The following is a 23828-nucleotide window of genomic DNA, read 5'->3' as shown; positions in this document are numbered from 1 at the left end:
ATAGCACAATATTTCGAAGGAAATATGTTTGAACCTGAATAATGTACATAATCAGCACGGCTTGCAGGAGCGTTGCAAAACAAGAAGTGAAGGGCACGAAGAAATTCTGCAATATTCCACTGGGTTTCTTTTACTGCCATTTTATATGAATTGTGCACACTATGCAAGCCACAAGATCCAATGTTCAACAAAATAGGAACATCTAGATCATCTAATAAATTACCAAAATCCTGAAGGAACTTTTTATTAACATTTGGACCATCCACTGAAATTTGTAATTTTTTTAGATAGAGTCCTTGCTGTGCTTGCAAAAAACCATTTAACAAATCTGAGGAGGTAGAGTGACCAAGAAACATGGAATCAAAATAAGAAGTGCATACTTCATTAGTATCAGGATTGAAACAATGAACTACAAGATCCATTTGGCCTATCTGAGAAACTTTATTCAGTGACTCGTCAAACCCAACGGTGAAATGTGTGCACTTACTACCCATCTCAAGAACTTGTTTATGGAAATAGAGAGCCAAACCATGAGTGATTGTATATGCAACTTTTGTTCTGAGCAGTTGAACTTTCGAAGCTGTTTCAGAGTCTGGAAACATTACTGGAAAAAACTGAGAACGCAATATAGGTCTAATTCATCAAGCTCACCATTCCCCAACAACACAGAATATTCAATAGTAAGCAGATCAAAACACAAAATTCGATCGATCAATCATATAGCTACTGATATTATTGATTACTTCACATTCAAGGTCACACTTTAACTTTTCATTAAAATTTATTCCTGGCATAACAGACATGCCCTAGATTAATGTTATAAAAACTGAAAAATGTGTTTGTATTACACGGATAAATATGGTATGTCAATTTTATCTGGCAGAAGAATGAATTTCCAGACTTTTTTCCTGAATTCCCTGACATTTCCAGGTTTTCCCGTTAATTATCGAATTCCCTGACATTTCCCTGTTTCCCAGGTTTTCCATATGGGTGGACACCCTGAGTTTGTAATTCAATGTGTCACAGGAGACTAGTGTTTCCTTTGTAATACGTTATGCAGGCAGATAGAGTGGAATTTCATTAATCCATTTTGCTGTAGACCTTCAGCAATAAAGGGATGAAAAAGAACTACAATTAGGACAGGAGCAGCTTCATTACGCTTTACTCCTGATATTTACTTGATGTGAATATGGAAAAACAGACATGCCAACTTTAAAAAGTAAAAAATAAGATTTTTTTCCGCATACCGTGACATGTTACGACACATCATTGTAGAATATTTAACACATTTATACTACTCAATTTCATAATTTCTCTTATTTAGTTATGTATTTATTTGCTTATTTTTTATAAATACTGAAACAGTGCATGTGTCAGAGCTTTAGAACACATGACTCTTAATTATAACTGCCTTAGGCCTCTTCATAAAGGTTTGAACTAAAATTATGCTCAAAGCACTGGCCCTGCTGAATGGATTTTAAGATTAAACATTTTTTAGAGAATTTTTTTTTTTTTGAAAGTATTGACCTAAATTGTGTTTCTGTCTATGTAAATATGCTAAAATTGTCTCACAGTCGGCACTGCTATCTGGAAATGACAAAAATAAAAAAGCATTATGTTAGAGATTCTGTCATATTTAAGAATACCACCAAATGATTGCACCTGCCTTGTCAGTGCCTACTGAACATAAGTTCTCCCCAGCTACTCGAAAAACGAGGAAAAACCTAGGATTCTCAAAAATTACAGGAAGACTAAATCTGGTCTCAAAATCAGGAGATAAGTCTCTGCGATCAGGAGAGAGGGAGGAAGGACCAACAATCAGGAGTCTCCCGCTTAAATCGGGAAAAACCACAGAAAAATATCTCCAGGGCTGTCAATGGTGGAATTAGAATCCATCGTCTCCCAAATGCTACACGACCTGTACCACAAAACAAACTCACTTGGTACAGTCCTTTTTATGAATTTTCAACCAGGAAAGAATGAACATGAATTCTTATAATCTGTTTTATAGAAACTAGTGCTTTCAGTACCGTTTTTGTTCAATATGTTCAATTTTGTTATACTATAAGGTTACTGTGGCTTGCTAAAGCCTACTATCATTCCAGAAACATTACACAGTTATATGAAATTATTAATCCAAGGACTCCAATACCTACCTGGATACAGGAAGGAACTGTAAAAGTACTATTTATTTAATAAATATTTGATTCTTTTCACGTAACAGTGATCACTTTTCTCTACTGGCCTATATAAATTATGTAACTGTAGTTCAGTATGTTTAGGTATAGTTTTTCAATCTTAATAATTAGATTAACATAACATGAACAACCATGGTACTGCATTTTGAATTTCATTGAACATAATCTGTCCATCCATATTATTCCTCAGCAAGTCTTTCATTATGCAAGTTAGTTTTTATCTTCCTCCTTAAAAGTCTGATGACCTTGTTACTTTTTATCAAGACTAATTTAGTCTTACATTATTTTCTTGGTAACATACAATGTAATAACTCCTCACAATCCCACTCGTCGACATATTTGTTTTGACTGGGGCAAACCTCACGAGTGTGGCTGTCATGCATGACTCCAGTGCTGTGGCTGTGGTGGTGCGCACTGGCTACTAAAAGTGGCCCCATGTCAAACAGCTCTCTCAGCGCTGATGTTTCACCTACTTTACAGCAGGCCTTAATACAAGAGTCTGGGAGTCAGACTGACCTGTTGCTTGTTTCCAAATACCGGGAGCCAGACTCAAGCACAAGCCTTCTTCCTTGAGGTCAAAGATGGAATAATTCTTAGTATGATTTCATCAAGAGATTGTATGAACCCAACCTCCACCATCACGAAACAGAGCGACTTTTAGCAACTCCCCTAATGAGCAGCTACGGCAGGGAACCTTTACAGCTTCTCAGCCCTCACCATGCCTCAATATCCTGATCTTTGAGGAGAAAAAAATAAACCAGCTTAAACAGGGCGTATCAGATGTGATGGCACAAGCTGTAACGGTGGAATGTACATGACAGAAGAAGCAAAAACGCTTCTGTGAACATGGGGTCGCAACTGAATCATATTATTAACTAACAGATGTTCCATTCCAACCTGACAGATATTAAAGGAATGAAACAAAACTGTACGAAAAAAAAGTAATTCGTCTTTATATACGTTAAACTGGCCCGGGGCATCACGACGAACCGATCGACTTTCTTATGAAAAATGTTTAATCAGATTCCAATCAATCAAGTTGGAATTTTCAAATTGAGCTCCACTTTACTTTCGGCTCTTTCCCCTGCTTTCAAAGTCAAATTATATGTGATCGGCCTTCTCAAAGGATCGTAACCAAGTATGTTAATCCATAGCACCCAACAAACAGTATCGTAATATGATAATCAAAACAAATCATCTCAACAACCCCCAATTACTCTCTCTATACGTCGGTTAAATAATGTCAAAGACCGTTTGACAGCACTTACTTATCGGTAATTTAACACATAAAATTAATCACATTTTCGAAACATTCTTGCGTTATAGTAGCTAAGTAGGGAGGGAGCACAATACATTACACTACATCGTACTGACGATTCAGCTGATAAGTTTTTACCTCTACGCGACAAGTTACAACTTACACACCTGTACACAGGCTATACACCTTTCCAATCACGCCGCCTCGCCTCTTCTGGCCTCTTCAAGAGAACCTGAAGGTGACCTGCGGCTACATAAATAATCAAATCAGAGTATGATTACTAAAAGTAAACACATCTTATGGAAATAACCTATAAATGGTTACAAAGCACCATCACACGTAAATATGAGATAATTGTTGAAATATCATCATTCAACGTATATTTCTGGGCGAAGATCATTATAAGCCTATCGGAAATGCAATGTAATGTAAGTAGATTGTCGTCTGATCAAAGTACATACCGAAGATGGTAGAGCAGAGGTTTCGAATTTCTGCAGATCGAGGGTAAAATTGGGAAACTTAGACATGATCGCGTGCCGTACTTTAATAATAGGCCAATTTTCGTAAAATCCCGTTAATAGAACAGAGGTACCGGTATGAAATAATATGCACAATTTCACTGAAATTAAGGTTGAATCATTTTCATTGACTGAAACACTGTTTTACAATTGCATAAAAGAATGAAATTAAAAATAAACTCTGTTATATCGTTGCCTACGAGAAACATAAGGCCGGGAAATAGGCTGCAGCGTTGCTGGCAGGACCTAGTGTTTACAGTGCACTATGTCTTCTGGTATAGGCTAGAGCAATTTTGTTACTTTCATAGATCTGTCCAAATACAGTAGAGACAATACACGACACTTACGGATTTCGCCTTGCTAAAATGGGAGACAATTCGACGGTGGCGCTCCTAGTGACTTGACCTGAACAAATCGCGCTAAATTCAAATATCAATGGAAATGTATATACGGAAATGGATAAATAAATTACGTCTAGAAAGAAAGTGGTATTGAGATATTAACTTCGAAGTTGCTAAAGCAATTCTGGATAAATGAATGAAGAATTATTTAAAAGGTTATTATTCAAAGACTGAAATTAGACATATAAACAAGGTGTGAAATGGACTGCTGTGAAATGGCTTGATCTTTCATTTATGCATTACTTTTTTAGCTTTAGCATACCTGCCTGAAATCTTATGGTTGGATTTGTCTTTTTTTTCCTCATTTAAAAACAATGTATCATCACATTAAGACATTTGTCAATAAAAATATCGGCACATTCCTTACACATATGATGCAATGAATTAACATTTAATAGCTGGACAATTTTCCTCTTAACATGAAGCCTACTAACAGAAAGAAAATCTATAAAATCCCGGCTTTAATCTGAGAAGAGGGATAAAAGAAAGAAAAGTTTGAAAATGTTGTCGATAGTGATGCTTTGAGGAATATTTACGTACAATTAGAGTAAAAATGTAACATACCGGTACCCTTGGCTGTATAGTCGAGGATTTTTAAAGTCGCTGGCCTGGAAATGATCTGAACAGATCTTATAATTCTTATACAAGCGTAACGTCCCTTCTTTCTTGAACACTTTATCCAAATCGCTTCTGTGACATTTCAAAACCCACAGATCACACCTACAACAACACATCGGTATTGAAGGTTAACTGCTGCACTATACAATAAAATATGCGTATTATATTTTAAGCCCGTTACAACATGGGTCGAGCAGGTCAGAAGATTATGAAGTACTATAAAAATCTCTGTCACTGGAAGAATATATATGCAAACACAATATTACTTACATGTTCTTGTCACGAGGGAACCTGAAGAACGAGCGCGCATTTTTCTCTACTTCGTAATTACTGCAGCCAAACACAGCACATACCTTTCCCCTCATGTTGAGAGGAGATATCAAGGCATGACACACGCTACTATTTAATTATGTCAACTCACTGAAAACGCACAAATAACACCAAAAACTTCACACAAAAATACACGTGCTCTTATGACAGAATCAGTACCGTTCAGGTCTATCCGCTAGAGTGTGCTCCAATAGCTGTCCCTCGATATCTCGCTCAGTGTCGTGTATTGTCTCTACTGTATTTGATCTGTCTCTGTCTTATCCTTGGCTTTGACAATATGAAAGTGACTGAGGTATGAGCGATGCTAGTAATGCCAATCCTTATACAGCCAGTCCCTGCTATAAATGGTGTGTAAATGTTGCTCATAGGGTCGGTTGGTGTAGGCATTTCAGTGGGCTTGGCAGACTGATATGTAATAGCAACTCTGGCTCGGTGAGGAAAGCAACGGGAAACTACCTCACTTCCCTAGTACGCCTCTTCAGTGATACCTAGGCCATCTATGACAGCTGATGGCAGAGCTGTTGAGGATCCCACCAGCGGCATCGCTGACGGACTGAACATACATACATACACTAGACTCGGCCTCGAAATACTTCCAACAAGCACCGCTAGAGTTCTCTTTACTGAGCTGTCCCGCCCGCTCATTGCAACACGTTCCAGTAGGAAAACCTATAAAATTCATAAAACTAGCAATTTTAGAAGACACCAAACAGATGCGAGATTTTAAAAAAATAGACCAAGAGCAGTTGTATGACTTGCTTTCTACAACATATTTCTTACACTTTGCTTGAACGAAATAAGAAGAAAAATCTATTAGCGAGTTTGTCTCTTCTTCCCGTTTTCTCTAATCCTGCCTCAGTTTATCCGATAAACTGATCGAGATTGCGGTCATAATTAACTTTGCCAATCACTTATCGGCTATACAACCTGTTCCTCCACACATCTGATGTTCTGACATTCATATCGAAGTCACTGTTTGTAGAGCGATGTTATGCCCGTTTTGCCGTTAGAAAATCCTATATAATTTTTCAGCATCTTCTGATGTGGTACAATTAGGCAGTGCAAGGATCTCAAATCTGTAGTCAGTAGGTGCTTTCCTATGCCAGAGGACGCAAACTTTTAGCGTCATTTCTCCATATTTCACTTTTTCTTCCCGTAAGATTAAGTTTTTTCTAACAGGAATTAAGCTCCTAAATGATAGTTTGTACCATTATTTTCAATTTGGTTTACTTTTTGGCCAAGTTCAGATACCTTAAATAATTTTTCTGATTTCATTACCGTATTCTACTTCTCAATATAAAGACTGTTTTCCGTAATCTGACATTTGAAATCTCATCAATGTATATTTAGATTTAACATAGATACTCGTAGCCTTTCCTTGACATAGAAACGAGACTTGTAGGTACTTTTTTGTTTGTTGGTGACGTAGATCAGTTATATGCTGAAGATATGGTATGCTCATCGTTATCTGATTTAGAAATTTTACTAAATTTTAATGGCAATACATCATTTCTTGGAGCTGGAGCCTTCCTGCGTTTGACACTTTTCTGTTGTGAACAGGATAAACACTAAAAACAGAAAGAACTTTGTTGGGTATAATTCGCTTGACTGATATGCTTACACAGAAATCTGATGTATTAAAATGCAAGCTACATACTTGTGCCTCGAAATAGCTTGTCTGCATTTCTCTCTTAAACCGCACTCCGAAGGAAAATTATGGATCGTCACATTTTCTTGCTTTTTAGCGGTATCCGAAGTACGTAGTGGTACACAACAGTGCACCATGCTTTTCATCCTCACGGACACTTGCCAACAGAAACAATACCCACAATAAATTGCATAAAATCAACACAACATCACAATTACTCCGTACATCACAATGTTAAAGTCCGCCAAGAGCAGAACAGAAACCTGACATCTAGCGGCCAAACCGTGAACATCAGAAATTTTCCTAAATTTTAATGGCAATACGTAATTTCTTGGAGCTGGAGCCTTCCTGCATTTGACACTTTTCTGTTTTGAACAGGATTCAGCGGCAAATTAGTAGCAATGTCCCGGCCTTGTATATCTCGTAGGCAATGATTGTATACAGGACAATTGAATTCAGAAGAACAATACCCAACAATGTTAGTTCATTTGAATTAATATTTGACAAATGACTAAAAGAAAAAATTCCAAAATACAAACTGAAATTAATAATATAGTCAAAACAAAACTTCAATTTAGTGGAAGTAGAGTGAAGAGAACAATCATCAGTTGTAAGAGCCTAAAATCCCAGCAATATACATCCAGGAGTATTTCCTTGAAAATTTCTTTGAGTGTGCAGCACCGTGTACGCGACAGTACCACCAATAAGAGAAGAATGAAGAACTGAAACCGCTTCCTCCCATCATCATCATAATCATCATTTCCCCTTATCCAGTTACTGCGGGGTCGGGGTATTTATGGCAGTTCTACATCTTCCTCATTCCTTACACCATTCCTCTTCCACGATCTTGTCCCAGTCTAAATTTCATCTTCTTATGCCGCTCTTCACTGATTCAATCCACCTTGTTCTAGGTCTTCCTCTTGCCCTCGCATTTTGCCTCCAGCATCTGTCTTGGAATTCGACTCTCCTCTATCCTCTTTAGATGTCCAAACAACCACAGTTTATTCCTTTCAACTCTCTCATTTAGCTTTCCTATCCCAACTTCCTTCCTAACGTCTCCATTTCTCACTCTGTCTTTCCTATCATACTTCTTAGGAATTTCATCTCACTGGCTTGGAGATGCCTGCTAGTCAAAGTCCAAGTCTCAGCTGCATAAGTCATTATGGGTACATAGTACATTTTGTACATTATCTCTTTACTTTTCCCTGGTACTTCTTTGCTTCTAACAAGCTTTCTTACACTTTGGTACAATGCATTACTCTGCTGTACCCTCCTACTAATCTCCATGTCCACCCTAGCATTTTGCATTAATTCATTTCCTAGGTATTTAAAGCTGTAAACAATTTCCAGACTCTGACTTCCAATTTTCACAGTGCCCTTTCCTTGCCTTTCCCCTCTCGACATCACTAAAGTCTTACTTTCCTCTGTGCTGATTTTCATGCCATACTTCCAATTTTTTCATTCAGTACATCCAGTTGTTGTTGCACTTCTTTGCTGTTCTTTCCCCAGATTACATCTTCATCTGCAAATAGCAGTATATTCGTCTCCTTATCTCCATAGGCTTCCTTTGTTTCATTTACAATTTCATCCGTGCTAAACCATTCTGTCTTCCCAACTGGGGTCAGTACTCTGCTAACACAGTTGTTGTACATTGCTTGCACCATTTCTAACATTTCTCTTCTGAGTCTCTTTTAAACCATGGTTTCCCAAACCTCCTCTCTGGGGACACTACCATATGCCTTTTCTATATCTATGAAATTCATGACCAGATCCTTTCCATATTACCAGTACTTTTTCATCAGCTGTCTCATGCTAAAGATTGGGTCCACTGTAGATCTTCCACTCCTGAAGCTATATTGTTCCTCTTGTAACTCTCCTTCAATCTTTCTTCTCATCCTTTTTTCTAATATTCTTTCCAGTATTTGAACTACCTGTGATATAAGTGTGATTCCTCTATAGTTACCACAAACTTTCTTGTTCCCTTTCTTAAACATTGGTCTTCCTCTTGCTCTCTTTCCCTCGCACTTTGCCTCCAGGATCTGTCTTGGAATTCTATTCTCCTCCATCCTCTGTACATGTCCAAACCACTTTAGTTTATTCTTTTCAACTCTCTCATTTAGCTTTCCTATCCCAACTTCCTTCCCAACAACTTCATTTCACTTTCTTGTCCCCCTTCTCAAACACTGGTATTATTATCCCTTTTTTCCTGTCTTCTCGTACTCATTTGTGTTTCCCCATACACTTTAGTAGTCGACACAACCACTGTATACCAGCAGGTCCAGCAGCCTTTATAATTTCCACACTTCTTTCATCCATCCCTGATGCTTTTCCCATCTTCATCTTTTGTGCAGCTAACTCCACGTCTCGCATTGGTATACTGTATCATCCTCTCTTGTTGAGTCCCCACACTGTATTCCTTCTATCTCCCCTGTACAGTTGTTCACATTCAATAGCTTATTAAAATACTCCTTCCATCTTCTCTTTATCTCTTCTGGGTGTGTTAACAGTTCCCCATCTTCATTTTTCACCAGCTATGTGGTAACACTTTCTGTAAATATATATCTGTTAAATTAATTCTATTTCTTTCTTTACAATATTTCTTCAGTTCAGCACTAACATTTTTGTGTCATCCCTGCTTGATTTCCAGTTCCCTGTTCCCTCATCACCGCTCCCTAGGCCACACCGTTTCCCCTGAATGTACCTCCCTATAACCCTTCTAAACAAATTTTCTAACTTATATGTACCACTGCAGTTTAAGTGAAGACCATCTGAGTGCAGATCCCTATCTCCTACCCACCCATTAGGATCTAGAAATCTCACTCTCAGTTTCCCACATACCCACTTCATAGTCTGATTTAAATCCCCAATCACCTTCCAGTCAGTACAGTATGCCTCCTACACAGTATTCCCCTGATAACAATCTCCACTTCCTTAAAAAAAGAGAAAGAAGCACAACATCAATGATTTGTATGCAGGATTGCAAAACGTTTCGAGAAGGCAACAGTTTATTAAGACCGCAACCAGTTTGATTAGTTTTTAACCAGATTTTATTCAGTGTTCTATACAAAAGCAAAGTATTTTTTTAAATTCAATATAGGAACAGAATTTTAGCCATAGGCATTCAGCCATAGACTACTCCACACACACTATGTGATCAAAAGTATCCGGACACCTGGCTGAACAAGTTCGTGGCGCCCTCCATTGGTAATGCTGGAATTCAGTATGGTGTTGGCCCACCCATAGCCTTGATGATAGCTTCCACTCTCGCAGACATACGTTCAATCAGGTGCTGGAAGGTTGCTTGGGGAATGGCAGCCCATTCTTCATGGAGCACTGCACTGAGGAGATGTAGCAATATCGGTCGGTAAGGCCTGGCTCGAAGTCGGCGTTCCAAAACATCCCAAAGGTATTCTATAGGATTCAGGTGGGGACTCTGTGCAGGCCAGTCCATGACAGGGATGTTATTGTCATGTAACCACTTCGCCACAGGTGCTCGATCGTGTTGAAAGATACAATCGCCATCCCCGAAGTGCTCTTCAACAGTGGGAAGCAAGAAGGTGCTTAAAACATCAATGTAGGCCAGTGCTGTGTTAGTGCCATGCAAAACAACAAGGGATGCAAGCCCCCTCCATGAAAAGCACGACCACACCATAACACCACCGCCTCTGAATTTTACTGTTGGCACTACACATGCTGGCAGATGACGTTCACCGGGCATTCGCCATACCCACGCCCTGCCATCGGATCGGCACAATGTGTACCATGATTTGTCACTCCACACAATGTTTTTCCACTGTTCAATCGTCCAATGTTTATGTTCCTTACACCAAGCGAGGCGTCATTTGGCATTGACCTGCATGATGTGTGGCTTATGGGCAGCCGCTCGACCATGAAATCCAAGTTTTCTGACCTCCCGCCGACTGTCATAGTACTTGGAGTGGATCCTGATGCAGTTTGGAGTTCCTGTGTGATGGTCTGGATAGATGCCTGCCTATTACACTTTACGACCCTCTTCAACTGTCGGCGGTCTCTGTCAGTCAACAGACAAGGTCGGCCTGTACGCTTTCGTGCTGTACATGTCCCTTCACGTTTCCACTTCACTATCACATCAGAAACAGTGGACCTAGGGCTGTTTAGGAGTGTGGAAATCTCGCGTACAGACTTCTGACACAAGTGACACCCAATCACCTGACCACGTTCGAAGTCCGTGAGTTCCGCGAAGCAGCGCATTCAGCTCTCTCACGATGTCTAATGACTACTGAAGTCGCTGCTATGGAGTACCTGGCAGTAGGTGGCAGCACAATGCACCTAAGATGAAAAAAGTATGTTTTGTGGGTGCCCGGATACTTTTGATCACATAGTGTATATATATAATAAACAATAGCACCAGAACCATAGTCCATCAGCTGTTTCACAATACCAGTAATGAGAGGTGTATGAAGTATCAGTGTGGATTTATCTTTATTCTGTCTTATAAATAAAATTAAAATGTGAATTATAACACTTGAGGAACATGAAGGAAAGAAATCACACTAAACGGAACTGGCCAAGAACTTTAACCAGCATAGTTATGTTCATTATCACCTTCTTGCAAATGATCGAGCTGTGGATGCACTATGGTGGAAGCAATGCTTTTATCCTACACTTCATTCTTTTTAAGTTTTTTTTGTAGATAACTTCTTTGTTGAGAAGAATGACTGTTTTTGAACCTTCCTGTTTGGAGGTGCACACTCTACTGTTTGTGTTGGTGTAAAGCCAGTTTCATTCTGATTGTCATTGGAACAAAGTGATGCTGTAAAACCTTCAACAGCTTTAAGCTGCTTCAGAACTTCTTTTAGCTTATGCTTATCATTTTGAAGTAGTTCTAATTTCCCTATCATTACCTGAATTGTTTTTTTAATTTCTTCCATAATACTTTCTGCAGTTGCTTCTGAAGGTTTATGCAATTGCTTCATGAGACATTGCAGTTCTATGCAACCATCATTTTATAGGGAAGAGGGAAGTGCTTGTTGAGAGGTACCAACAAGGTTTTGTGTTAAATGCATAATACATTTTTTTAATTTTTTTTCTATTTGCTTTACGTCGCACCGACACAGATATGTCTTATGGCAAAGATGGGATAGGAAATGCCTAGGAAGTGGAAGGAAGCGGCCGTGGCCTTAATTAAGTACAGCCCTGGCATTTGCCTGGTGTGAAAATGGGAAACCACGGAAAACCATCTTCAGGCTGCCGACAGTGGGGCTCGAACCCACTATCCCCCGATTACTGGATACTGGCTGCACTTAAGCGACTGCAGCTATTGAGCTCGGTATAATACAGTAGTGGACATGTTTCAGTGGCATATACTGAGGGCTACCAAGGCTATCAGTGAAGCCCAAACCTCAAATGAGAATGATGGAAGTCTAAAACAGCTTATAATGTAAGCACCTGACACATTGTTCCATTTACAAAACTTGAAAGCAGTGAGAAAAAACATTGCACGTATTTCTGAGATCAAGGCATTGGAGACTGATATTAAAGCCCAGACTCTCGTCCCTCTCCTCTTGACTCACCCCGCGTGGCTTGCTGCTGTATATCGGATAGGAGAGAGGGTGTGCTAGGCTTCGGTCTGTTAGATCGCCACTGCTAACTATCAACCATGCGTTACTCAGCGTATATACTTCCTCACCTCATACCTCTGACTTTATGTAGATAACAGAGTGCTGGTATTTCACTTCCAGTTACTTCTACATCCTTGTAGGAATACACTGCAGGGCTGCTGTTATAGGAGTAATATGCTTTTCTTTTTATAGGTAGGTCTGCTAAAATGAAATGCAGTCTTTCAGGTTTAGTGTTCTTTTTTGTTGGTTGGAATAGAAGTTGTGATCATGGGTCGGACACCACCACTGATCTCCCAAGGAAGGTAATTAATCAGTGAACGATGGGTACGACTGCTGCATAATCCAACAGTTTTTAATAATAATAATAATAATAATAATAATAATAATAATAATGGTGTATAGCATCTGTATAGGCTTGGTGGTAACCTAATGAGAATAAAATGAATGGTGAAGACATCATAAACACCCAGTCACCAAGCGAGGGGAATTAACAGTACGAGGGGATTGGTTCTGAAAATTGAACCGGGGCCATCAGACCAAAGGCAAGCATTCTATCCATTTATTTACAAAGCCGGACTTTAATTTACTAAACCTTAGGCTACCATCTCCACTGATAAGGGAGTAGCAGAGGCCAAACCAGTAGCTTGTGAAACTGCCTTGACAACACAGCAGGCTACTCCGCTGGCTATTGGCTGCAGCTCAAAACGCTGAAGACTTGACGTTCACTAAACCAACCATCAAAAAGGGGTAACCTAAGTCTAGTAGTAGCCCACGTCTTGATCCCAGCATACGCCACTGACATGTTTGCATATCATGGTTCTGGTAAGATAATCCAGGCAACTGCAGGAGAATGCATGCACACAGATTTTGCACTTATCACAGAGCAACTGAAAACAGTTCTCCAGCAATTTTCTCTAACATGGTACATGCCCACTTTCCATTCATATCATTTTCACGAATTATTTCTTCCTGCATTGCCATTACAGTTTCATGCCTCTTTTCAAACTCTTTAAAATATTTATGGTGTTTGCCTTTTATTAATTTCTGTATTCTGTCAAATTCCTTATCTCCACTAACTGTAAGAGAGCATGTATACTCTTATCAAGGCTTTTAACACACACACCTCCCAAATATTCATACATTATGGTTCTGTGAACTCTTTCTAGATGCATGTTTGTTCTTATATCACAACCTATTCTGAAGTATTTTGCCCACATCTGTAGAATACTTCTATAATATCTTCCAAAATACAAACCAAAGTTTTGGGTCTCTGGATCTTGTGCACATTCTTCACAAAAATCTTCAAGTGCCTGTAAAAAATCCTTCTGATGAGGAAGAGACTCAAGAATCTTCAAGGAAGTCATGACCTTTTTATGTTTTTGTGCATTTTTAATTTTGCCAAATTTTCAGTCCATGCTTTAAACACTTGCCATAGACATAGCAATCTCTGACCTGGCTCTCCCATGATACTCTTCCATGCCATGTAATACGTTTCAGTGATGTCACTCATAAAGAATTTGGTATATAGAGAACCAGTTCTTTCCTTAATTTTCATGAAGAGTAATTCATAAATATAACAGTCTCTTCAATTATCAAACATGAAAAATACAGGGAAACCTTTGTTGTAGTCATCTAATACTAATACAGTTGTTAGTTCAAAGTCATAACCATTTAGGCCATGTGGTCTGTACCGGGCGGTACACCTCCACGCCGCTAATTTAAAATGTGCGCCAATTGAAACTCCTCTGCTGGAGGAAGTCTGAACTTTATTGACGGTATTAATTTTCAAGTTTCTCAGAAGATGTCACTACGTGGAAAGTTTGAAGTTTTTGAACTGTGCCACTTTTGATGTATTTTTGTTTTACCGGTAGTAATTAGTGTGAACTTTCTCTTCTAGAGGACACTACTGAAAAACTACAATGGTGCACCCTCGTGCGACGTGAAAGAACTGGTTTTTTTTGGGAGAAATTTTTATTTCAAAAGTTTGTTTCTTGTTAAATTTCTTTCTGTTATTGTTTAAGTTGGCTGTATACCCCTCTCTTTCCCCTTGTTTTGTACCTAGCCAATCCCGAATTTCTTTAATTAATTTTCCACCAATAATGTGTTTCTTCTTCATATTGTGCAGGGGTTTTCGTTATCCACCAATAAAATGATTGTGGGTGGGTGTTTTCCTTCCTGAAACGCCTCGAACTTTCCGCGAGAGTATATAAACTGCTGATTTTAGGGTCTCTGCGCCACTTCAGTACCATCGTTCAGTGTGTAAAGTACATAGCAGGGGGCGGGAAGCACCTCTTTCTTCGGGGAGCAGTTCTACACCAAGGTAATGGCCTTTTAATATCTTCTTTTCTTGCTAGCTCAGCAGTTTAACTCTCGGGGCGGGTCCGAAGCGTTTCTACCGTGTAACCTTTTCCTAAAATGTAACTACTCTTAGCATCTATTATCTTTTAAGGCTACATATTGGGATAGAGAGTGCTTAACCCTCTTGAGCTCCCACTCATTTCGTTTTGAGGTGAACTTATTTCTCGCAACCGATTCTTCATTAATGTAAAGTAAATTGTTCTTTTCTAAAGTCACCTCTGTAGTATGGGATTAGCCCTTGCATTAGTGGCCTAGAGCCCGATTAGGCTTTAAAACAAATGCATTAGGAGTGCAGATCGCCTCCTCTCAAATTGTTATTTTAGAGGTCATGTAATTAACCTTCTTCTCATTTAATAGACCTCAGTAGGTTGGGTATTTTACCCCTGTGTATATGTCCTTAGAGGACAGCTTGAAAGTGGAATTAGGTGTGGCCTTTGACAGGCCTGAATTTTGAGAGCAAGTTGCTCTTTTCTCGAAAATTTTGTTTTCTGCGCGCCTCAAGGAGGCCTTACTGTGTAATTTGGAGCAAGTGCTCCTAGGCATGAATGGGGTTTTCTGCCCCTCTGTTGAAACTTGTGTTTGGGGTAAAACTGGGCTAATTGCTCAAGAATTGTGAGGCTGGGGCTCGAAGCCCAAATCCTGTAAATATTGTAATTGTATTTTTATTGCCTTGCTACTCTGTACCTGCCACGATTGTTATTTCTTTATTTTGAAAAGAAAATATAACCTTGTTAATTTTACATGCACTATAATTTTGTAGCTTGAGACCCGTTCACACCCGCACCTTCTTTCACCTCTAACTACCACAAAAACACGGTAACATGTTCCATCTATACAGATGGCATTCCTTGAAAATTTTCTTAGCATATGCTTCTGTGCTTCATTCATAAGCACAATGCAAAAGTTATTCCTTGACAGCTCATGTGATTCATCCCCCTGTTTTTGTGTAAAAAAATCACAGAATTTTGTTCCCCAAGCTTCAGTGATTCCTGCACAAAAATGTCAACACTACAGGAATCGTTTACATGACGCTGCCCTGAAGGAATATTTAAATTGAACTCCTTTCTTATATTGTGCAGGTCGATTCTTGTTACAAGGTCAAATCTGTTCACTTCAGAGCCAACATTTTCCCGAACAGAATTTAGTACCGTTTTGGCAGGCAAACCTAAACTCATCTGACCTGCTGAACACTCTCTCTCTGCCCTTGTAAGTTGGAGATGTTTTATTTCCTGCCCATGACCATAACGAGTAGCCTAAAAACACTACATTCATTTTTTTCCCCCACTGTCACTTTGGAATGGCTGATGCAACCTGCATTGATCTTTGGAGATCCTTGTGCTTTAGAAGCTCTTTGCCTTAGTGCTCTACTTTCGCAAGATTTTTTTCCTGAGCGATTGCAGTCATAGTAAATAATTTCAGAACCATCAGTTCTTCTTCTTCTTGTCCTGCGATAATACTGCGAGTTGTTTTCTCGTTGCTTCTGTCTCAGCCACTCTTCAAAGTCTGAAAAAGAAAGAGTTTAAATAACTATCACATATCTGCAAGATCATTAATTTTGCATTATAAAAATCATCTAGAATGGTTCATGGTGTGGGTTACAATAGCCATGTCCTAGTTTTTGAACTATGGGCAATGGCTGAGTGGCCTAGTAAAGTGTACTGAGAGTCAGGATACTAGTTGCCATAGAACAGGAGTGGACATCTCGGACATATTTTGTGTCATGGAACCCCTTGTGCTCAAGTGGCTAAGACTATACAACCCACCGGTGGTCTCTAGCTGGACTACAATCCACCGGTGGTCCCTAATCCGTTAGAGAAGAAATTCTCACCGGGAATATGTGTTAGTAGGGTAGCATCTTGCTTCACAGAATATTTACCTAGAGCGCTCAGAATATTTTATGCAAGCATCAAACCTATAGGAGTAAATCAATCAATCAATACTGGTCTGCATTTAGGGCAGTCACTCAAGTGGCAGATTCCCTATCTGTTGTATTCCTAGCATTTTCTTAAATGATTTCAAAGAAATTGGAAATTTGTTGAACATCTCCCTTGGTAAGTTTTTCCAATTCCTAACTCCCCTTCCTATAAGTGAATTTTTTCCCCAATTTGTCCTCTTGAATTCCAACTTTATCTTCATATTGTGATCTTTCCTACTTTTAAAGATGCCGCTCAAATTTATTAGTCCACTAATGTCATTCCACGCCATCTCTCCGCTGACAGCTCGGAACATACCACTTGATTGAAATAATAACATTAAGTTATTTATTATACCACCTAATCAATACAAAATCGTCTTGGATGATTTACATAAATTTGTTAACTAATAGTGGTACATGTTTCACCTTCCCTGAAGGCATCGTCAACCATAGTTACATCAACGCAAACAGATCCCCCTACAGCACAAACCTTCAGCTATAACACACGTAGCAAGAAGTCTACTGTTGCAAATACTTCTAACTCATAACGTTACAAGCTATCTTTGTCACCGTCAAATGATTCCACTTTTAAATCTAAGAATTTCATTTTTGTCCGTATTGAACTGAGAATGGAAGATAGGAAAACTTAAGAGGGTCCACCTTTTCAATACAAAAATGTTATAGTTTATTTATAACATATATTTGCACTTGGAACTAGTTTCGACGCTGTTTGGTGTCATCATCAGCCAAAATGTGGGAAATAGGCTAGCATGTAGGCATTTATATTACACAAGGCGTTACATTAAACAATACACATCTTACAAGGAGATAAAAACAGGGACGAATATAGAAACAAATGAATCGTTGAGAAAGCAAAAGTTATACATATTAGAAATAACCTTAACCACACATCTTGCAGTGCAAAAATATTCGTCTTGAATGATTCCTGAATACAAAACACACGCGCACACATTTCTGAAGAGCCAGCATGCAGGAAAAAGTAAAGTGAAACCTTAAGAGTTCTTCTGAGAAGAGTTCATCATTTTTTCTATGTTCCGACTAACTAATGAAGTCTCCCTTGAGTTCCTGATAAACATACACAACAGGAAATTCTCCTTCACTCTCAACAATAGCTATAAAGACCAACGGTAAATTTCATTTTAAATATTGTGCAGAGACGTGAAAGCATGATCTTGAAACATGATATAACTTCTTCATTTAACCCAAATTTTTACACAAGGTGTTACATTAAACAATACACATCTTACGAGGAGATAAAAACAGGGACGAATGTAGAAACAAATGCATCGTTGAGAAAGCAAAGTTATACATATTAAAAATAAGCTTAACCACACATCTTGCAGTGCGAAAATATTTGCCTTGAATGATTCCTGAATACAAAACGCACGCGCACACACTTCTGAAGAGCCAGCAGGCAGGAAAAAGTAAGGTGAAACCTTAAGAGTTCTTCTGAGAAGAGTTCATAATTTTTTCTATGTTCCGACTAACTAATGAAGTCTCCCTTGAGTTCCTGATAAACATACACAACAGGAAATTCTCCTTCACTCTCAACAATAGCTATAAAAGACCAACGGTAAATTGTATTTTAAATACTGTGCAGAGATGTGAAAGCATGATCTTGAACATGATATAACTTCTTCATTTAACCACCTTTGAAAGTCTCTCTCTATATTACATAGCTTCATTAACACCACCATTCTGTAGATGCACAAAATAATCTTGTAATCTTCACAGGTCCGGTATTCAGCTTGACAAGAATATAAAATTGGTATTAAGGAATACGTTTTCTGAGAGTTTGGAGGTTGACTGTGCCAGTATTTGTGGTGTATTGTTGCAGCATTACGTGTAGGGTGGGGGCAGGTTTCTATGATGTTTATTGCGGGACATGAGGCGGTAAAGCTATGGCGTGAGATGAAGAGGAACAGAGCGTGTTGGATAGTTTAGGTCTGGGGAGTGGCCATTGTTGGATTAGGAGGGGAGAGGGAAGGAGCGGTAGGGGAGGAGGAGTGGAAGGAGGGGAAGTATGGAGGGTGATGTGGTGAAAGTGTGTGGCGTGAATATCCCGAAAAACAGATCTGTCTTTCAGATTATGCGTAATACTTTGTCACGCCACACACTTTCACCACATCACCCTCCATACTTCCCCTCCTTCCACTCCTCCTCCCCTACCGCTCCTTCCCTCTCCCCTCCTAATCCAACAATGGCCGCTCCCCAGACCTAAACTATCCAACACGCTCTGTTCCTCTTCATCTCGCGCCATAGCTTTACCGCCTCATGTCCCGCAATAAACATCATAGAAACCTGCCCCCACCCTACACGTAATGCTGCAACAATACACCACAAATACTGGCACAGTCAACCTCCAAACTCTCAGAAAACGTATTCCTTAATACCAATTTTATATTCTTGTCAAGCTGAATACCGGACCTGTGAAGATTACAAGATTATTTTGTGCATCTACAGAATGGTGGTGTTAATGAAGCTATGTAATATAGAGAGAGACTTTCAAAGGTGGTTAAATGAAGAAGTTATATCATGTTCAAGATCATGCTTTCACATCTCTGCACAGTATTTAAAATACAATTTACCGTTGGTCTTTTATAGCTATTGTTGAGAGTGAAGGAGAATTTCCTGTTGTGTATGTTTATCAGGAACTCAAGGGAGACTTCATTAGTTAGTCGGAACATAGAAAAAATTATGAACTCTTCTCAGAAGAACTCTTAAGGTTTCACCTTACTTTTTCCTGCCTGCTGGCTCTTCAGAAGTGTGTGCGCGTGCGTTTTGTATTCAGGAATCATTCAAGGCAAATATTTTCGCACTGCAAGATGTGTGGTTAAGCTTATTTTTAATATGTATAACTTTGCTTTCTCAACGATGCATTTGTTTCTACATTCGTCCCTGTTTTTATCTCCTCGTAAGATGTGTATTGTTTAATGTAACACCTTGTGTAAAAAATTGGGTTAAATGAAGAAGTTATATCATGTTTCAAGATCATGCTTTCACGTCTCTGCACAATATTTAAAATGAAATTTACCGTTGGTCTTTATAGCTATTGTTGAGAGTGAAGGAGAATTTCCTGTTGTGTATGTTTATCAGGAACTCAAGGGAGACTTCATTAGTTAGTCGGAACATAGAAAAAATGATGAACTCTTCTCAGAAGAACTCTTAAGGTTTCACTTTACTTTTTCCTGCATGCTGGCTCTTCAGAAATGTGTGCGCGTGTGTTTTGTATTCAGGAATCATTCAAGACGAATATTTTTGCACTGCAAGATGTGTGGTTAAGGTTATTTCTAATATGTATAACTTTTGCTTTCTCAACGATTCATTTGTTTCTATATTCGTCCCTGTTTTTATCTCCTTGTAAGATGTGTATTGTTTAATGTAACGCCTTGTGTAATATAAATGCCTACATGCTAGCCTATTTCCCACATTTTGGCTGATGATGACGCCAAACAGCGTCGAAACTAGTTCCAAGTGCAAATATATGTTATAAATAAACTATAACATTTTTGTATTGAAAAGGTGGACCCTCTTAAGTTTTCCTATCTTCCAAATGATTCCACTATTATATGCTTTTTCAACTAGAATATCTACAAACTCACAATTTACAACATTTGAGCATTACTTCAAATTTTGAGATGGTCCATAGAGATCCTATTTGAAACTGTTCTTCATCTTCTATTCTACAACTCCATATCCTCAACGTGTTCTACAACTTCACCATATGCCTCTGACTTTTGTCTTTTATCTTCAAGATCATGATTAACTTCGGATCTCTCAACTAACTTTGACTTTTATTCTCTCTTCTTTACTTTGATTATATACAATTTTTCACCATCGTCTAATTATAACCGCCAGACTATCAACTTTATTTTTATGCAATCTTACTACTTGTTGTATAACAATCTGTTGTTTTATCCATTGCACTTATTTTAGCAGCCTTCTAATGTTAATTTTGTTAATACTTCCACTATTATATCTAATCACATTGTATTTTTTAAACCATCATTGTTATTTTTAATGTTATTTTACTTCAAATCTCTTCAAGATTTTAAAATTCATTTCATTATTACATGTTATTTAGACGCTTATTTTTAATTTAAGGTTAAGCTATGGCTGATGATGCCTTCAGGGAAGGTGAAACATGTACCACTATTAGTTAACAAATTTATGTAAATCATCCAAGACGATTTTGTATTGATTAGGTGGTATAATAAATAACTTAATGTTATTATTTTAATCAAATATCATCAATACGGACCAAAAATTATATTTATTACATGTAACATACCACTTGGTCGAGCAGCTCGTCTTCTTTCTCCCAGTTCTTCCCAGCCCAAACTTTGCAACATTTTTGTAACGCTACTCTTTTGTCGGAAATCACCCCGAATAAATCAAACTGCTTTTCTTTCGAATTTTTCCAGTTCTTGAATCAAGTAATCCTGGTGAGGGTCTCATACACTGGAACCATACTCTTGTTGGGGTCTTACCAGAGACTTATATGCCCTCTTCTTTACATCTTTACTACAACCCCTAAACACCCTCATAACCCTGTGCAGAGATCTGTACCCTTTATTTACAATCCCATTTATGTAATTACCCCAATGAAGATCTTTCCTTACAAGTTGCTGTACGTCGCACCGACATAGATAGGTCTTATGGCGACGATGGGATAGGAAAGGGCTAGGACTGGGAAGGAAGCGGCCATGGCCTTAATTGAGGTACAGCTCCATCATTTGCCTGGTGTGAAAACAGGAAACCACGGAAAACCATCTTCAGGGCTGCCGACAGTGGGGTTCGAACCCACTATCTCCTGGATGCAAGCTCACAGCTGCGCGCTCCTAACCGCATTGCCAACTCACCCGGTCTGGATACTCCTACCCACCCCTCAGGACGTGGGTCGGGTCCTTGCTAATGGAGTATCCATATTTAGGCACCACCATAGGGTGGAACCCTCCTGCGCACCAGCATACCAACCCATTAGATGTGAGTGGTGCCTAACCTATAATCAACACGACACAGCACACTGCACCGCTGTTCATCCATTGTGCAGCCACTGTTCCCAATCCACCCTCACCTCCCCATGCCCTAACGCCCAACTCCCACTAAAATGTAATACCTGCGGAGAACCCCATCCACCTACTCCCTCAAATGCAAAGTCCGCCCCCAACCACCCGAAAACCGCCCAGAACTAGTCGCCCCAATCCGAACCATTGACTCCCCCACCTAAGCTACTCAATCCATTTTCCCTCCCCCATCCCTCGAAGACATAATCCAATTTGTTACAATCTCCCTCCTGAACATCCACCCATTCCACCGACCACTCGTCCTAATCCTACTCCAGGCAGCAGCCAACCATACCCTTAACGCCCACTTCCAAACCACCCACTCTGGCCTAAACACCCACTTTCATTTCACCCGCCTAGAAACCTTAGTGTAACCATGGACCACAACCCAACACAACGCACCCGGCCTCCTGATCCCATCTTCATCCTCTTCCTCAACATCCAGTCCTTTCAATCCAAAAGACTACACCTCAAAGCTCTCACACCACAACACTCCATCCACACCATTCTCCTTAACGAAACAATGCTCCGTCCCCATCAGTCCGCACACCTCCCTGGCTTCACCATCCACTGAGCCGATCACCCCGACAATACAGGCCACGGGGGCTCAGCCATAGCCATCCGTTCAACTCTCCCCACCCGCCCTCACACCCCCTCAACTTCTCAGAAGCCGTAATCACCACAGTATACTTCCGTTCCCAGATCCTCCATCTAGCAACCATATACCACCGGTCTAACGTCCCTCTCCCCCTGGACTTCATAACCTACCTCAGTGACACCTTCCCCCACTTCATACTCGTAGCCGACCTCAACCTCACCCACAGAACCCGCCGAGCAATGAACGAACTCCAAAACCATCTGAGCGATCGAAACTGCTCCCTGATACCTTTTCCCGGCCACACTCACCCCACCTCCAACACCACTCCTGATGCCCTAATACCGCACAACTCCCTAACCCACATCATCAGGATACAACTACTCCCCAGCATTGGAAATGACCACCTCCCAGTCCTTCTCCAAATCCCATCCACCAACCCACGCCCCCCCCCCCCCCCACCTCCTCCACCGCCTATGTGAATCCTTAACTTTTCCAAAGCCGACTGGCCCACCTACCAAACCGCTCTTAATCAAGCCCTCGAGAACCCCCTTCCCCACCCTCAGACCAAGCATCCGTAGACAGCCTAAAGACATTCTTACTCTCTGCCATATCCTCAGCCTCAGAATCCAGTATCCCCACCACGCTCCACTCCTCGTTCCAAATCCGCCAACCCCCACACTTTGTCCACCTCCATAAACTATCCCATTCCTACCACCGCGAATTCATGTGCTTCCGAGATCCCTACTTCCTACACCTGCACCGCCAAATCCTCCGTAGCATCTGAAACTACCTCGCAGCCCACTCCTGTCGCTTATGGTCCCAAACCTGCTCCAAACTCAATGCCCTACAAACGCATCCCTCCAAATTCTGGGCCGAACTCAACAACCTCCTCGGCACCAAATCCACCCCCCCCCCCCCCCCCCGCTACCCCATCATCCACAGAGGCATAGCTCCAGCAAACACCAAGGAAAAGCTGGAAGCCTTCGCCCACTACTTCCGTCACAATTTTAACACCCACAGAGAGCCCCACTTTGACAAATCTGACACCCAACTCTACCTAAACCATGCCTCATCCCTTCCTCTCACCCACTCCAACACCTATACCCTCTCGAACCATCCCCTTGACGTGCCCATCATCCCAACCAAAATCCAATCAGTACTCTCCAAATCCCGCAACACAGCCCCTGGCCCAGACAAGACTCGCTACCTCCATATCTGCCATGCCCCTCCTATCCTATTATCCCTACTGACAGATCTCTACACCTTTATCCTCCGCCCAGGATTCTATCCTTCCTCCTG

The 23828-nt window shown here is 40.1% G+C and overlaps 1 protein-coding gene across 2 annotated transcripts in view; it reads right to left on the bottom strand.

Annotated features, from left to right (window-relative positions):
* The window catches only part of LOC136884272 (L-lactate dehydrogenase), a 53704-nt gene extending 50044 nt beyond the window's left edge, over window positions 1-3660 (bottom strand). The window contains exon 1 of one of the 2 annotated variants that reach the window (XM_067156339.2): window positions 3624-3660. The gene's annotated coding sequence lies outside the window, so the exon portion shown is untranslated. Of the gene's footprint in view, window positions 1-3466; window positions 3545-3623 lie in introns of those variants that run through there. The other variant, XM_067156340.2, reaches the window with a different exon arrangement.
* Window positions 3661-23828: the final 20168 nt, after the last annotated feature.

The sequence above is a fragment of the Anabrus simplex genome, chromosome 12, assembly GCF_040414725.1.
Source record: "Anabrus simplex isolate iqAnaSimp1 chromosome 12, ASM4041472v1, whole genome shotgun sequence".
NCBI lineage: Eukaryota > Metazoa > Arthropoda > Insecta > Orthoptera > Tettigoniidae > Anabrus > Anabrus simplex.
Note: the sequence above shows the minus strand (reverse complement) of the source record. Positions and strands in the feature narration are given on the sequence as shown.